The sequence below is a fragment of the Anser anser genome (assembly GCF_964211835.1).
Source record: "Anser anser genome assembly, chromosome: 2".
In the NCBI taxonomy this organism is placed as follows: domain Eukaryota; kingdom Metazoa; phylum Chordata; class Aves; order Anseriformes; family Anatidae; genus Anser; species Anser anser.
In genome coordinates this window covers 141,786,407-141,803,098 of record NC_139721.1, presented here as the reverse complement: position 1 = coordinate 141,803,098, position 16,692 = coordinate 141,786,407, and the positions used below count along the sequence as shown (strand labels likewise).

The following is a 16,692-nucleotide window of genomic DNA, read 5'->3' as shown; positions in this document are numbered from 1 at the left end:
TGTTGAAATGTGCACCTATTTTACCAGTAGAGGGTCTGCAATACAGTATTGACTCTCGAATGGAATTTATCCTTTCCTTTGTAAATATTAAAAAAGTATTAAGACTGTAAAAATCTATATTATTATAGCATGACATGGTATTATTATAAGACACTGGTGATTCTTTTAATGAGCCCAAACCCAAGATCCACACAGGCTTTGACAGAAGGTTCCCCTTCTCACAGAGAAGCACGTGTGTGACATATAAACCTTGCAAGTGCAAGGCTTGTATGTGTTTGTGTGTTGGAAAGGGTAAAATTTAGAACCAGTTAATAAAACATGATAAATGCATAACTCTGACAAAGAACCAAAGTGTGCTTTGCAATCATAGCTATATGATCCAGTGTTTTTTTGAAGATACATTTTTTTTCCTGAACAAAGGCATGAGACCTAAATCAAAAGTTTCAGTTATTTCATTTTAAGCTGAGTCACAAGAACAAACAGGAAGAGAAGTGATAAAAAACAGTGGGAAGTGTACGTGCTGTGACTGATTCAGCTGCTCAGATGGTAGGTAATAGGCACATCTGCTACTCAACGTTAGCACTGCAAGTAAGATTAAGAAAAAATTCAATTCACCACATTTAACTCCATACATTTATTATGCAAATGCCTTGCAAAATGTAAAACAAGATGAAGTGTGAGCTGTGAGGCAGTTGGCTGCACTGGAGAAGAATTCTGATTGAACTTATACTAGACTTAATCTGAACAATTAACCACAATCGGAGTTATACTAATGTATAAATAGTGCATAATACATAGACTGACAGCGGAATCCAAATGTTTGCAAAGGTCTAGCTCCTTGCATTTCCAAAGAACAAACAGAATTTCCCCAGAACAAAGAATTTCTCTACACTCTACTTTACCCACAGTTAAATAACATTAAAGAATATTTTACATCTCGGAAGGGACTACTGTCAAGTTTTCCTTCCTCAAAATTATTTCCACTTCACGACTCAAAGCCTCTCCCTTGAAACAACTCTACCAAAGCTGCATACGGATGTGCCCCAACAGTACCGTTTTCCACTGCTAGACACAGAACTGCAGAGCAGCTGGTTGAGCAAGCTTCAGGACAAAACTAACATCCACCAAATCTCCTTGCTATTCATTACTGCAGTGATGCAGGAAAAGGGGAATGAAGATCACTGCAGGCAAATAATCAATCAAAATCTGCAATGGGATTCAGACATCCTCTCTAACTTGCTTCAGAGGCTTTTGTTCTGGATACAGCTGTTCTGCATGAAAAATAACCTGATCTTCATCTCACAGTAATGACAATGATTTACTATTCTTTCAGTACGATATAGCTTCTTCAGCTTCACTAAGGACTCTCTCATGCCATCCTTAACTCATTTCCTGAAAATCTAATTTTTGAAATCCAATAGAAACTGGTTTTTGATTTTTAGGTGCCAAATCCAACAAGGGAAGCAGCAACATGGTAGTGTTAGGAGTGTCACAGGCAGCTCTGCAGGGGTTTTACTTCAGGGTGGCAGACAGGTGCTGTTGGGAGGGCAGGGTGGGTGCAGTGCTGCCCCTTCCCCTCCCCACTCCGCAGTCCCAGCTGGCACTGCCGTCAGCAACAGCCTCGCAGCTGCGGGTTCTCCTTCAGAGGTTCTGGGTGCCTTGTGCCTGGTTAGGGAATTCACTATGGCAAGAAAAATAATTCTGCCTATCAGTGAGTTAACTGAGGTGTTTTGATGTTTTTTGTTGTTATTTTTATGTTTCCTGATGCTAAGCATTTAAAGAAGGCTGTATCTGCAGAAGTCATTAAACTAACTTTGCAATTTCTTTTGCACCCAACAGTTGGTGGTAGAAAGTATTAATTAGTGTGCCACATTACTCTATCTGCTGTTAGAGAATATTGATTGCAAGTTGACTATTACAGAGACTATCGTGAAACATCTAAATGACACCTTAAACATAGCAGCTCCCTGCACACCATAGCAACGGGAAGAGATTGAAGTAAAACGGTCTGGTTCCTATAGCAACTATCACACAGACCATCTGTAATCAAAAGGAATCGTAGCACGGGAAACAAAATGGGGGGTTCGGCATAGTGGAAGACTATACACACAGTTCAAATGCATTGCAGCTTAGTGCTCAACTCTAGTGTTAAAATAACATTTAAATGCAAGAAATCTACAGAAACTGCAGAAAAAAACTTTTTACTTAATAGAACGCTAATTAAAATTCATCAATTCTATATCCCTAAATACAAATGACACATAAAATCAACAATGTTTTTCAGACACAAATATATATAACCCTCATGATGCATAACCCATGTGTTAATAAAATATTTGGTTACTATTTTAGTTTGAAACTGAAATATTCTGAGAGTTAGTAGTATAATATTTCTTATTGTTTACTTTGCAGAACTGCTTTAAAACATCATATAATTTCAGACAGCAATATTTAGCCAGCCTGTTTCTCAAATATAAAGGCTTGTTTGGCTTTTGAAAATTGGGTTCTATAAGCCAAAGAAATTAGGATATGAGAAAACAACAAAGGCTAAAAAAAATCCCACTCCACTACGATACATTTTCCTCTATAACCACAGAGATACCTGTGTGGCACAGTTCATGCACTGAACAGAATATTACTGTATTAAGGCACAGCACACACAAACAAAAAGTAAATTAAATGTTATCAAGGGATCGTATCTTTACCTTTCAGTACTTTAAATCTTGAGAAAATGAGAGAAACCATTATACTCAGGTGGGAAAATACTTTTGTATTACATGTAATTTTGGGTGGAAATTAACTGCCTATAAATAGGCTTTAATAACTTGTAGAACCAGAAATCAGTGAACAAAAATGATTGCCAACATCAGTGTATTTCTTTTGCATGGGAAGATGCTGATTTGTAGAACATGACTCATTATGAGGGCAGGTATTTACAGAACTCTGGGTTCATATGAAGTAGAAAGGGGGCAATCTGGAATAATTGTAAAACCACCTCTCCAGTATGGGGAAAGGGCACTACAAAACCAACACAGTGATCTGACATTGGCAGATGTTTGTTCTTGCATGACACTTGCACCAGAGCTTGCATGACAGCTGCTTAAGCCCGCTTCCTCACCATCAGGATGGGCTAAAACACAGATGCTTAGCCTGCTACCCCTATGGTTTCTGCATCCCCCAACTCACTTCCCTGGGACAGGAGAACAGGGTGGCTGGACGTCAGTGCTGGTGACTGCTCCAGCGCACACCATCCTTCTCTGCAATGCCTGAGGGACTGAGATGAGAAAACAAACAAACAAACAAAAAACCTCCAGACAAAATGGCAGCTGAGAGAAAAGAATTATGGCCAGATATTTACCACTCCTGAAAGCCTACTCCTTGCCCACATCCAAAGAGCAGTGGAAACAATGCACAGGCTAGGCGAATTGCTGTGGCAACGACTGCACATGCCCTGCCACCATCCTTTCTACTCTTCAGACACCACAGGGAATGGCCCGTGAGAAAATCTGGGAACTGGGGGCAGTTTGTCTCTCAGGTGGCACAAAAGCTCCATAGCATCTTGTCTTCTCACACTATACAAAAAAGGAACATGGACAAACCCAGACATCTAGGTGCAATGAGAATAAAACCATGAAAAGATTGAGATCCTTTACTTCCAGGAAAGGCTTTACAAGAGCCTCATACTGCTAACAATCCTTATTCTTTTTTATCCAAAAGTAAAGGCGAGACCATATCTTCCAATAGGTTTGCACGCTGTATAAGGAACGGAAGTCTAAAAAGAACAAAATAATAATAATAATAATAACTTTTAATTAACTCTGATAATAAGTTTAACAAAATGTGCTAGCACTTATACAAACAAGAACTGGGGAGGTTGTTGGATGCTAAGGAGGAGTCTTGCGATGGCTTATCTGAGGAAGCTAGTAACATCCACAGGAGCTTATATTCTTGACTGTGTCTATATTAGCTAATGGGAGCCATTCAGTAGATCAAAGAAGTTCATGTCAAAGCCCCTACCTGCTTCCACTATATGTACAAATGTTTTTATTTCAGACCAGATTTAGTCTGGTCCCCTAGACAAAATATTTCCAGTCATTATTTTAGACCCTTCTGGCCCTATAAAAGATTGGGGAACACTTTGGGACACACCTGGAGTGCAGCGTCCACTTTAAATTCCTAGTTAAGGACTACCATGCCTATGATGTCTACCAAAATCATTCTGTAACCAGGAGATTTATTTACATACCTTTTTTTTTTTTTAAATACTCTCTATATATAAAGAAAGAAGACCCTCAAATCTCACAGTAAACTAGAGTTCACTTATATTTCTAATAAAATGATGTGAAAATTTTCAGCACCAAGTCAAGGAAATTCATGAGTTCTGTTCAGTTTTGATTTCTGATGTGTTCAAATCTTACAGCAAAAGTGGGAACATGAGAGCAAACAGACTATTTGGGTGGATAATAACAAAAAAAAAATCACAGATTTAAACCAACCTTCTTAAAATTAACATGAAAGCATTTCATATAGTGACAAAATAGTTTACTGCAATTTGTTTCATATTTTCAAAATATTTTTCTTACTGAGTTAATGAACATCAAGTACTAATTGTATTCTCAGATGTTCACAGTACAACAGGATTTCTTCCCTGCAGTTGTGTAAATAACATCAAATTTATGATACCTGAGAATTCTATACTGCTTTTTCCATGATGACTTAATTGCTTTGGGACTGTATGCATCATAAATGTATGTGCACTACCAGAGAGATTAAAACCTATGAAAATGTAAAAAATAAAATGTATCAATTTTAGCCACAGATAATTCTCTTGGAACAGAGATCTACTTCTACCACAGGACGGTGAACTAAAAGATTAAATCAAAACTGTTCTTATCAGAAAGTTTTTCTTCATCTCTGACATCTGGAAAACTCTGTCATGAGATATATTCCATTTTATATGACACTGCAAAAGGTCAGAACAATTCCCCTAACCTTGTCAAGGCTGGCAAGACTGATACTTGTTTTAGGTAAACTTAGTATCCATGTCGTGTATTGGACTAAATATAAAATTCAGAGAGCAGGAGGAACAGCCATATATTTAGAAATAAAAAATGGAATTTAATTTTCCACACCAACAAAAGAGCAACAGTTCTGTATCCAAGAATATAAATCCACAAATATTAACCAGTTCACTATCCATCATCTGATTGTACTTACAGTTCACCTGGAACTTGCATATAATTACATGGAAGCTGAGGGAAAGCATGAATAACTTCCTTGTTGGGATACTGTTTATGACTGTAGTATGATTTCTTAAAGTTGCTTTTTTACTGTAACTCTTTAAATTCCAAAACAGTCTATGCAAGTACACAAAAGATAAATTATTCTTCTTCATCTCCTCCTTGAGTATGCTAAATAACAATTTAACAATGGCTTCTGCACATTAAGTCTTTTTTGTAATTAATCTAAATTGTTTTAAATAACACAAAGGGTTGTTTTCAATAGTCATTAGTAAAACTTCACATATGTTGTTGACTTGCAGCTGCAAAATTTAAAACACACAATACATTTGCACTGTAGTCAACATCAGTTTCCATTTCATTGGAGAATCAATCAGCCAATACAACTGACATGACATTCTATAACCATCTTTGCAACAGTGATTTCGTACACTAAGCTCCAGAGGTACTTGCAGCCTAATTCAAATAGAACTGTATAACTGCTATGCTTTGTTTTTCACTGTACTGAGAATCTTTACAAAATATTAAAATACAAAGGACAAAATTGGAATTCTGGAAGCACATTTTTATTTATTTGTGTCCTTAACCTTAGACATCCCTTAAGCTGGTAGCAACACTACAAGCATGACTAAACTTAACATTCAGGGTTACTGAGAGAATATGTTCTGAAGATTACAATTACCCACAGCAAAAGATTTATACTCAAAGCATATATGAAAACACAAAAAGAGGAAACCATTACACACACACACACTGCTGCTCAGTACATACAATAAAAATATATATTAGGAAAAAAATACACGCGTACTGGCAGTGTGCAGTAACCTCAGTTCTATCACATTTATCTCTGTGCTTCTCTAGTGCAAAAAACAACAAAGATAAACTTCTGCACTCAGAGGGACCTAAGTCTGATTGCTGAGCATAAAAAATGACAAACTTATTTTGCAAATAAACTCTGCAATTTACTATTCAAAAATGTTTTAGTTTTATTTAAATGAACAAACATGCCTCTGCACTATTTACTGGCTTTGTACAGTTACTATTAAAAGTTACATAGATTATACATGTGTAGTAAGCTTTTCTATCAGCAATTTACATTTTAGAAACTATCAGTGACTATATTTTTCCTGTTTACCTGAATACACGTTGCTGATACAATAAAAAAAAAACACTCTAGTTGGCAGAAGAACATTAGTACTTATTACTATACTCTGAACCTTTTTTTATTTATTATTATGATACATGGTGTAAAATTTTAATGCCGCTTTACTCTGTAAATAGCTTCTAAAGCATAGGCAATAACGACCACAAAGAACTATCCCTTGTGTGATAAACACATGGATACATAGCTGTATTTCAGCAGTAATCAGACAGAGTTACAGCACCCATTTCAAACAACATCTCTAAAATATGTCCCTATGCACCCTTGTTTGGACTATATTTTGCATTTGCAGTATGCTTTGCCCAGCTATTACCAAAGCGATGATGATTTTTTATCCTCCTTTGCTTGATTCCTCAGTCACTATCTTCAGTTAATGTAATTAACACAGTTGATTATATTTGCAGCCACAAGAATTAAAATAATTCAGGTTAACCAAAGATTTATTTTAAAAACAAACAAACATACATACATACATATATATATATGTATGTATAATAACCTTTTTAATGTGTTGGTCAAAAAAAACACATTTTATCAAACTTTATATTCAACATACGAATCCATCATGCTCACACATTTAGAATATTGCTTCCTTATAAGTCTTTCTGTCTTCATCCTGACATTCAATAACACTTTTAAGTGCTTTTTATAATTCAGCATGATTTCCAGAAGACACTAATTGCAGTTTTAGATCAACTTCATCAAGTTTACACTCAGTGTTGTAGTTGCATAGTATTTGACAAGAAATGAAACGTGAATTCTGGTGAATTAATTGCCATTCACAGAAATGAACTCACATTAAATTTCACTGCCCATTTTCAAAAGTGCTTGTGGCTTTATTATTATGATTATTTATTTATTAAAGTATTTTCCTTATATACGATTACAAGACTTCCTGAAACAAGCAAAGAAAAGAGTGGCTCAGTGTGCACTGATCTTCAGAATCTGATTATTTGAACTGTAGAAGCAGCTGATGGCGGCCCCTTTGTAGACCACTTGATGTGGTCTTGATGTGCTTTGCCAAGCAGGCAAAGGAATTTTCTCAATAACACCAAAAAAATGCGGAAATAATAAATATAAATATATAAATAATAATAATATATGTAATAAAAATTTATAGAAAATAAATATAAATAATAAAGCGGAAATACATTCTTGTTTTTTTTCAATCTATGTCTAATGCCATCACATTCCAGTGGTGGAATCTCCCCTTGAGGGTATGATAATCTCCTTGCAATATAAAGGGGCAAATAAAACTACTAGAAGAAAATAAAATTAAAACTACTAGAAGAAAATATATTTCTTATTAAACTCCTTAGACAAAGCAGGATTCTGTAAAGAAAGGTCTTGACAAAAAATAAATAAAATGAAATAAAATAAATAAAATAAAACAGCTCTGTTAATGAAATAGAAAAATAATAGCTCACACTCCAACCAATTATTGCTAATAGTAGGCATAGTAAAAATTCAGCCTCAAATGCCGTGCATAGACTTTAAGAAACATCACAGACTGATTTGTTAGACACTACACAGGTGTATCTAATACAATACTGGCCTTAATGGTCTCATAATCAAAACTGTTCCTGGTATTTCTACAGAGAACAACATTAAGTCTACATGGGAGTGGACACCTATGGGGTAAAACAGAGTAGATTTTTAAAGCATTATTAGGTATTAGTGGATCACAGAAGGTTGGGGTGTTATGACTGGCCCAATTTCCATCCCACTAAGAGAAGCACAATCTTCAGAAGAAATAGAATACTCCACCATGACCTGATTTCATAGTAATTTTATTATAAGTGAAACCTACCATTACAGCAAGTGGTACAAAGTAATTGTATACACTCCACTCAAACTGAACATTTGAACTTCAAATTCAAACGCTCCATGGCCCAGTGTCTTAATCTTGTCAAGTTCCACCTTTATATAACCAAAACAAATCTCCTGCTATGTCAGACTTGAGACACATTATTACAAAGTTTATTTGAACAGTGCTTGGACACCAGCAAAATATTTATAACAGATAGCTTTGGTAGAGCAAATTCAATGGGCAAATCATTTAAAAAGCACAGGCAACATGAGTTAACTTCTATATTTATATCAGAATGTATTATTATTTAGAAGCTATTAGTCAAAAAAAAAAAAAGCAGGAGAAAGTAACACAAAAACTCAAGTAATATGGCCTGAAAACTTTTTAAAAATTTCTTCTGAAAAATATGATTGAATGAAATTTAATATTTTTTCTCTTTATACATGTTTACACACATTTCTGCTAGGGTATTTTTAAGAAAGCAAATATAACTTAGACCAAAAATATCAAACACACATGCACACCATTATTAAAAGATATTAGTTGAAACTGATGTCACTGAAAAATGTCACTGAAAAATTCATTGAAAATGACTCTTCTTTTTACTGCGCCCTTTGCATCGTATAGCCTGGTGGCTTTCTATACAGCAGAGGATGTAGTCTAAAATGCCTAGTAACAGCAGGATGCCTGCCTGCTCGTCTTGCCCCAAGCAAGCAACAGCAAGCAAGACTATCTACTACTGTTCTGGCCATCCATATGTAACTATCAGTAGAAATCTATACCTCTCCCCAGAATCACATGAATAATGCATTGGCTGCCTAACCATGTAGGATTTATCTTCAAAAACACAGGCTAGCTCTCACACAGAACTATAATTAGTTTTGTCACATGGTACCTGAACTAATGCAACGGTAGGTTTCTTCTGCTGTTTTAAAAATATTCACTTAGTGCTTCCAGCTACAGCTATCTCCTGTTTGAACTTTATCCCTGTGAAAAAGTAGGATAGTACAATCATTTTTAACCTAAATAAAAATACTCTTCTCAGATATAGTTGGGTGTTTAGTACTCTGACAAATAAGCAACATTCAACAGGAAAGCAAAGTGCAAGCAATTACGTTTCAAGCTAAATACATAGCCAACACACATGAGACATCTAATCCAGCCCGTGTTATTTTGTGAACACATTTACAGCAAGATATTCATAGCATTTTTCTGGGAGCAGTGAGCACAACCATGGTTGCATGGGATCAGACTGGCTCAGTGAAGTTAATGGAACCCTAAACCAGCAAAAACTACATTTGTCCATTTTACATCCTCAAGCGTTTCCCTACCACAACCACCATGCCATCCCACTGTCTCCTGTTTCTTAAGCTCCGTCAAGCCAAATCCCTACTGTCAGCAGCTCTGCTGCTCTCCTCTAGCCTATCCCGTCTTTGCAAGGGCAAGGTGCAGAAGGCAGAGGCTTTTCTGATGCTACGCACATGCTTGTTGGCCTTCCAAAAGCTTCACATTTACTAACTGTCCAGTTACTGAAATACTGAGTGGGCAAAGGCCAGATTTCACCTGTATGCCCACATAATGACCTCCACTGTTCTGCCAACTTTGATGAAATGAGCCAGCAAGATTGCAAGAAAAGGGTATTCAACAAAGTGGAAGAAAAGTGTCTCTGCATAAAACCGACTTACTCAGGAACAAATAAACAATGATGGACAACTCACATGGAATCTGGTGTGCTTAAAATAAGTTAATTTAACCCAAGAATATTTAAAAAGGGGCAGTGGGTAATAGTGTACCTAGGAAAGCAGCAACCTAGGAAGTACTTATGGATGTTGAACAATAGCAGTTCACACAAACTCTCTCTTCCAGTCTGTAGCTTAGAAGGTCAACCTGATCTTTTAACCTATAAAAGAAATGTCCAGAGCGAGCAGGTAGGTGGTATTACAGTATTAGCAAGATTATTATTGAGGTAATATGTGTCCAAACACCCTTTAGGCTGTTGATGAAAGCTGTAAAAGTTTAGAGAAGTGCTAGAAAAATGACTTCAGCCATGTTAAAGCAGTTGAGTCTGTTTATTTCAGTGAGAAAGTTAAGAGGTGACTTAAACAAGGACTACAGGTCAGCTAGAGCCAGAAAGGCTCCTAACAGTAAACAGTTCCTTCATCTCCTAGAAAAAGTCACAACAAAAGCAAAGGATTAGTAACCGAAGCTAGACAAATTAGGTAAAAGTAACTGAATGTTGAACAGCCTTTCAAGAATAAAGGTGACGCTATTTATTTTTTTTTAAATAGGAAAGGCTATTTGAGGGGAGGGAGAAGGAAAGGGGAAGAAGAAAGATGGTAGATATTTTTTTTTTAGCATTAAAAAGTACAGCAGATACTTGCAATGAACACTGTTAACCCAATAAATACTGGAATGTAGAGAAACATACCACCCATTGATGTGTTTAAGTAGTAGGCAATGTGAGGCCTAACTTACTTTTTTTGAGACACAATAATAAATGATTCTCAATGTTATACTCTCTAAAGAAGCCTTTTATAAAACCAAGCTTAACCTCATGCTTTCTTTTCCTCCTAAAAAACTTGTTATTGATTTATGAAAGCTTCCAATTTTCATTTAGAATCTGAAATCACACAGAGAATTCATGTTTGTGTTTTGGATCATTTGGCATTTAACGCTAAGTCCCATTTTCACTCCTTGGTTTGCTGAAGCGAGGTTGCTGGGCATTCAGCTACCTGCCCCTCTGAAACCAATCTGCTGTTCTGTTTTCACAGGGCCTCTTGAGTCACCACTTGTATTTGCCTAAGTGATGGCTCCTCATTATGGGTAGTGATTCATAATTCTCCAGCTGCTCACCCAGGTTTCACATAGGACCTTGGGCAGGCGGTGATCATAAAAGGTTTTCTGGATGGTACAGTAAGTCATGTAGGGCACTTGCTTCAACTGTCATAGCACCAGCTTACCAATGCTCAGGAGTATAGACAGCAAAACTCAGCTTGAAAGCAATAGCTTTCTAATGTATTCACCTGTTTTGAAACTAATGGCTTACATAGGTTCAGATATGTGCCAATAAACTATGGACCAGCTTGAACAAGCGAAACTCATTTTCGTTTGCTGGCTTCAGATTCAGCAAGTTACACATTTACAAAACAGGACACATTCAGGGCAGGTCAATGATGCAGGGGAACACACTGTGAACCACGATACAGCAACTAATACAGACCATACGAAAAGCCAAAGATCAGGGGAGCTGTCTCAAATACAATTAAAAGAATTCACAGAAAATTCACAAAGCATTAGGCAATCTGACAAAATTTAGACATGAACCACCACAGGCACTGTAAGTTCTAACAAATAAGATGCTATTAAGAATAGAAAACAGACATCAGGTTGCTTCAAATCCCTGACTGCTAATATATTTTGCCTTCCCCCAAGGGTATTATCAATCTTAACATGGCCTTGATCACAAAAAGAAACAAGAGCTTCATATTCTTTTGGGGAAGAACATCCACTCATTCTAGTGTACTCTAAACATATGTGAAGATGACGTGATTTCACTCCCTGAAGAAGGCATGATATAACAAATGTTGGGAATGAGCCAATGGTGCACTCTACAGGACCTTTTAGGGCTGATTTTTGTTTGCATCTGAAGATAACACAGACAGAAGAAACTACTGGTATGAATGTATACATTAAAACAAGGAGCCAGTCTGAGGCAAACTAATGGTTTTTCATGTGAGACCTATTGAACAAACTTGGGGTAACCAGTGAAGGTAGAATCATAGAATGGTTTGGATTAGAAGGGACCTTGAAGGTCATCTAGTTCCAACCCCCACTAGACCAGATTGCTCAAAGCACCACCCAATTTAGCCTTGAACACTTTCAGGGATGGGGTATCCACAGCTTCTCTAGGCAACCAGTTCCAGTACCTCACCACCTGCTGAATAAAGAACTTCTTCCTTCCTTGTATCTAACCTTAATTTCCCCACTTTTAGTTTAAAGCCATTACTTCTTGTCCTATCACTATACTCCATGATAAAGAGTCCCTCCCCAGCAGGCCCCCTTTAGGTACTGGCAGGCTGCTATAAGTTCTCCCCAGAGCCTTCTCTTCTCCAGGTTGAACATCCCCAGCTCCCTCAACCTGTCTTCATAGGAGAGGTGCTCGAGCCCTCTGATCTGCCTCGTGGCCCTCCTCTGGACTCACTCTAACAGCTCCATGTCCTTGTGCTGGGTGCACCAAAGCTGAATGCAGCACTCCAGGTGGGGTCTCACGAGAGCAGAGCAGAGGGGGAGAATCCCCCCCTCCCTCACCCTGCTGGCCACACTGCTTTTGATGCACCCCAGGATACAGTTGGCTTTCTGGGCTGCAAGCGCATGTTGCCAGCTCATGTTGAGCCTCTCATCAACCAACACCCCCAAGTCCTTCTCCTCGGGGCTGCTCTCAATCCATTCTCCACCCAGCCTGTATTTGTGATTGGGATTGCCCCAGCCCAGGTGCAGGACCTTGTACTTGGCCTTGTTGAACCTCATGAGGTTCACACAGGCCCACCTCTCAAGCTTGCCCAGGTCCTTCTGGATGGCATCCCTTCCCTCCAGCATGTTGACCAAACCACGCAGCTTGGTGTCATTGGCAAACTTGCTAAGGGTATACTTCATCCCACTGTCCATGTTACTGACAATGATGTTAAGCAGTGCCAGTCCCAATACCAACCCTTGAGGAACACCACTTGTCACTGATCTCCACTTGGACATTGAGCCACTGACTGCAACTCCTTGAGTGCAACTGTCCAGCCAATTCCTTACCCACTACATGGTCCAGCCATCAAAGTTATTTTCATGGAGCAGAGCAAACAGAGCAAAATGGAAAAAAATGATCAGGTGAGGTGCAGAGTAACGCCGAGAGTTACGCTGCACCAGGAGTATGCCCATGGAGCACAGTGCCAGATGGCTGATCTGGCCAAGCAAGTCTCCAAACCCTTCTGGGTTACCCAAATACTTGGGTAAGCATTTCACTTGTAAGCACATGCACATTTTACAAGGACAAACACAGCCTTCAAAGCAAACAATCTTCTCTCATTTACCACTGAGGACTCCCCACTCCTAGGCTGAGACTGATAAGAAATGGTGGCTTTCTCATCTGTATGAGGAGGTAGGGCTGGCCACTGCCTATCTTGTAATGGTTCTAGATACAAGAAACCAGAATTTCCTACCCCTTTTGTCTGGCACTTCTTACAAGCAGTACTTTCACTTTAAAGAGAGAATAATAGTGGAATATCTGAATCATTACAAAACGATGCCAGAAAAGAAGGGGAGGGAGGGAGGGAACGAGAGAGAGAGAGAGAGAGAGAGAGACAAAGAGACAAAGAGACCAAAAGAAAAAGACACTCAAGGTCCATAAATCTACCAGACGTCCCTGAATATAAAGGCTGGGGAATGAATGGCATTCATTCTGATGCGTTAGAAAACAAACTGTATTTAGTCCAGGCATCTAATGAAACTGCAGGTTGTAACTTTTGTTTACTTTCTGTCACCAAGCAGAATCTGCTGTATCTCAAGTTGAAAAGTTCATAAACTAAACATTATTTTAAAAGTTCAAGAACTACACACACATCATTATATAATGCAAGTACTTAGTTTCCAGAATACACTGAAAGTTTGCCTCTTGACATTCCTAAAAAGGAAGAAATATTTTTAAAAGCATAGATTGAGCATTCTGTATCATTACTAACAATAGCATTCTTTAGTTCTTTATAAATGGCTCTTTACTTTTATTTATGTCACATCAAAACACTAATGGAAATCACTTCTAATCTTATTTATATCAAGTTCAAAGTATTAAGACTAAGAATTTTCCGAAGAGAGATCTTATTTTCTAGTGAATCCGTTTTTTCTTCAGCTAATTAAAATGTTCACTAGAGAATTTAAAGAAGCATTGGGATGCACTTCAGACAAATTTTAAAAACAATAAAAAGAGCTTCTAAACATAAGCAAAGAATTCCTGTAAACACTCCAAGATTTTTGCAACTTTATCAACATGATTGTTTCATTTTGAAAGGGACTGCATCCACATAGAACCCCATAACATATGAGGTCCCACACACATAGTCAGCAACAGTAAAATGAACTCAGAAAACATTACAGAACTAACAGCAAGAACTGTTCCCAGCTATTAGACAAAGAAAAGGGGTGGGATATACCAAAGTGAGTGCTTTCATGGAGCTTTACTCCTATGCTCTGCATTACAAATGTTCTAAAACTGTACGTTCAGCTGTGCCAGAGCAAAGTAATAAACTATGCCAAGATTTAATGGCCAGGTTTTGAAAATAGCCATTGTCCTTTTCTGACTAACATACTGGAGGACGCTCATCAGGGCTGATTTCCTGTCAATTGCTACTTTAGAAACCAGCCTAGAGAATGTAGGACACATGTAATAAGATCACAACTGCTCATTAATCAAGCACACTGTTAGATTCTGCAACACTAAGCACAAACATGTGGCAGCATGTGGTATATGTCATACCAAAAAAGAGCTCCAACTATGGCACATGTGCTTCTGTGAATTACTGTAGGCGAAATTTTCGTGGAAACTGCAGAATTGCATGCAAATGGAGAAATCGATCATAAGGTGAGCACCTGATTCTGGCGGCAACAACAACAACAACCAAAAAAATAGATGACTGTTAAAATAATGAACAAATGTTGTCATATTTCATCATTAAAGCTTTAGAGAAAGTTTACCTAGATGAAAAGATGGACTGCTAAAGTGGAACGTAAGGAATTTCTTCATACTTCAACATTATAGATGAAATAATATTGTCATTTAATAGACAGTAAGAATATTGACAAACAAGAGAATCAAATATTAAATACTAAGATTTATAATGAAGTCTGCTCATACTAAGACAAAATTTTTATAAGTAAAAGCAAAGTCCCCTTTTAAGAGTATTTAATTCTTCAAAATTGTAATACCTAAACAAGCTTCTGGAGTTCACACTGAGGTGGTTCAAACAGTTCCTTACTAAGAGGACTGCTGTCCCATCCTGATCCTTTTTCTTTTTTTTTTCTTCTAAAGTGCAGACAAACCCTCATCAAGGGAAAAGAAAACCCTCTGAACATCAGAAGTTAAGGTTTTTCTGACAGAGCATCAAAGCATTCTGTAAAAAGACGTTTTCAGATTCCTGAATTGTTATAATGTTAGACACTTGTTAATTTTCTTGTTGTATTACTAAGTATTCTTTCATCCAGGAACAAGTCATCTTTTCATTGTGACATGGAATTCTTCCTAACATTTCTAGATTAGGAGTTTCTGAAAAGAACAATCCTTCAGATAAAAGCAGTCAATCTGTCAGTGCTGACTTTTTGCAATATGCTATTTTTAACAAAGTTTATGTGGGACAGACTTTTCAAGTTCAGGATAGGACAGCTGATGAAAATTTAAATTAAAGAAAAAAAAAAAAGACACAGACCTCATCTCAAAACAGGCGTTCATGGAACAGAATGACACCCATACAGGTTGTGGATAAGCACGCTGTTACCTAGCTTCTGCTAGATTTGGGCTACTGACTCGGAGGAAAAGATACAGACCTTCTAGCCCACATTTCTCATACGATGGGGAATATTTCATGTGCCTGCTGCAGTGAGTGCTGAACACTTCACACAAATGGGAAAGAAACACGAAGAGGAGCAAATTTCTGGGCAAGAGCAGTCCTAGTGTTTAGGACACATCTTCTTCCAGCAGTGCAGGAGAACAAGGGCTCAGAGCAAAGGATCTGATCAGCAGGACTGTTCATCAAGGCTTGTCTCATTCCTGACATATTCTCTTTTTTCTTTGTTAGGAATGACACCAGCTAAGACTTTAAGCTTGTTCTGATGTAGAAAGATTATTTTTCATCTGCTCTGCTTGAAGGCCCCAATATTCATATATCTCCCTGAGCTGTGCGATGGCACTGTGGAGTGCAACTTTCTACAGAAAGACACAGACAATACCACATATAAACCCTATTGCAGGTAGAAACAAGACCGTTTTAGCCTTAGTCTAATTAGTTTAGCTTTAGTTTTAGCCTTAGTCATAATTTCAAATTGCACACAAAAGTCCATCTTACATTAGGACAACTTCAATTTATCCACTATGGATAGTGTCCAGCGTTACACCTATGTGTTAGGTATGATGGTCAGCTTATGAAAATACCTTCACTCCATCCAATCACTTGAAAATGTGAAAAAAAAAAATCACTTGAAAAATGAAAGAGATGTTTTCTGCCTAGCAAAGACAAAAAAAAAAAAAAGGTCTGCATGGCATGCACTGACCAACTCTGCACCACAGTCCTTTCTGGAGCTTCACAGTGCCTAAACCTACAGAAGTAACACACTAAATCTGTGAAACTCAGGTAAGCTTTCTCAAGTACAATTCAGAAAACAGTAAGTTTACAATTGTTAACAAAGGCATTATTGTTACCACAAAAACATGCCAAAACCCTTTAACC

The 16,692-nt window shown here is 37.6% G+C and overlaps 1 protein-coding gene across 14 annotated transcripts in view; it reads right to left on the bottom strand.

Moving 5' to 3' along the window:
* The window catches only part of CACNB2 (calcium voltage-gated channel auxiliary subunit beta 2), a 243,918-nt gene that overhangs the window by 192,104 nt on the left and 35,122 nt on the right, over window positions 1-16,692 (bottom strand). The window contains exon 2 of one of the 14 annotated variants that reach the window (XM_083824592.1): window positions 1-16,172. This exon is cut by the window's left edge and continues 74,713 nt beyond it. The exons of 12 other annotated variants lie outside the window; for them this stretch is intronic. The gene's annotated coding sequence lies outside the window, so the exon portion shown is untranslated. One more of the 14 variants, XM_083824596.1, reaches the window with a different exon arrangement.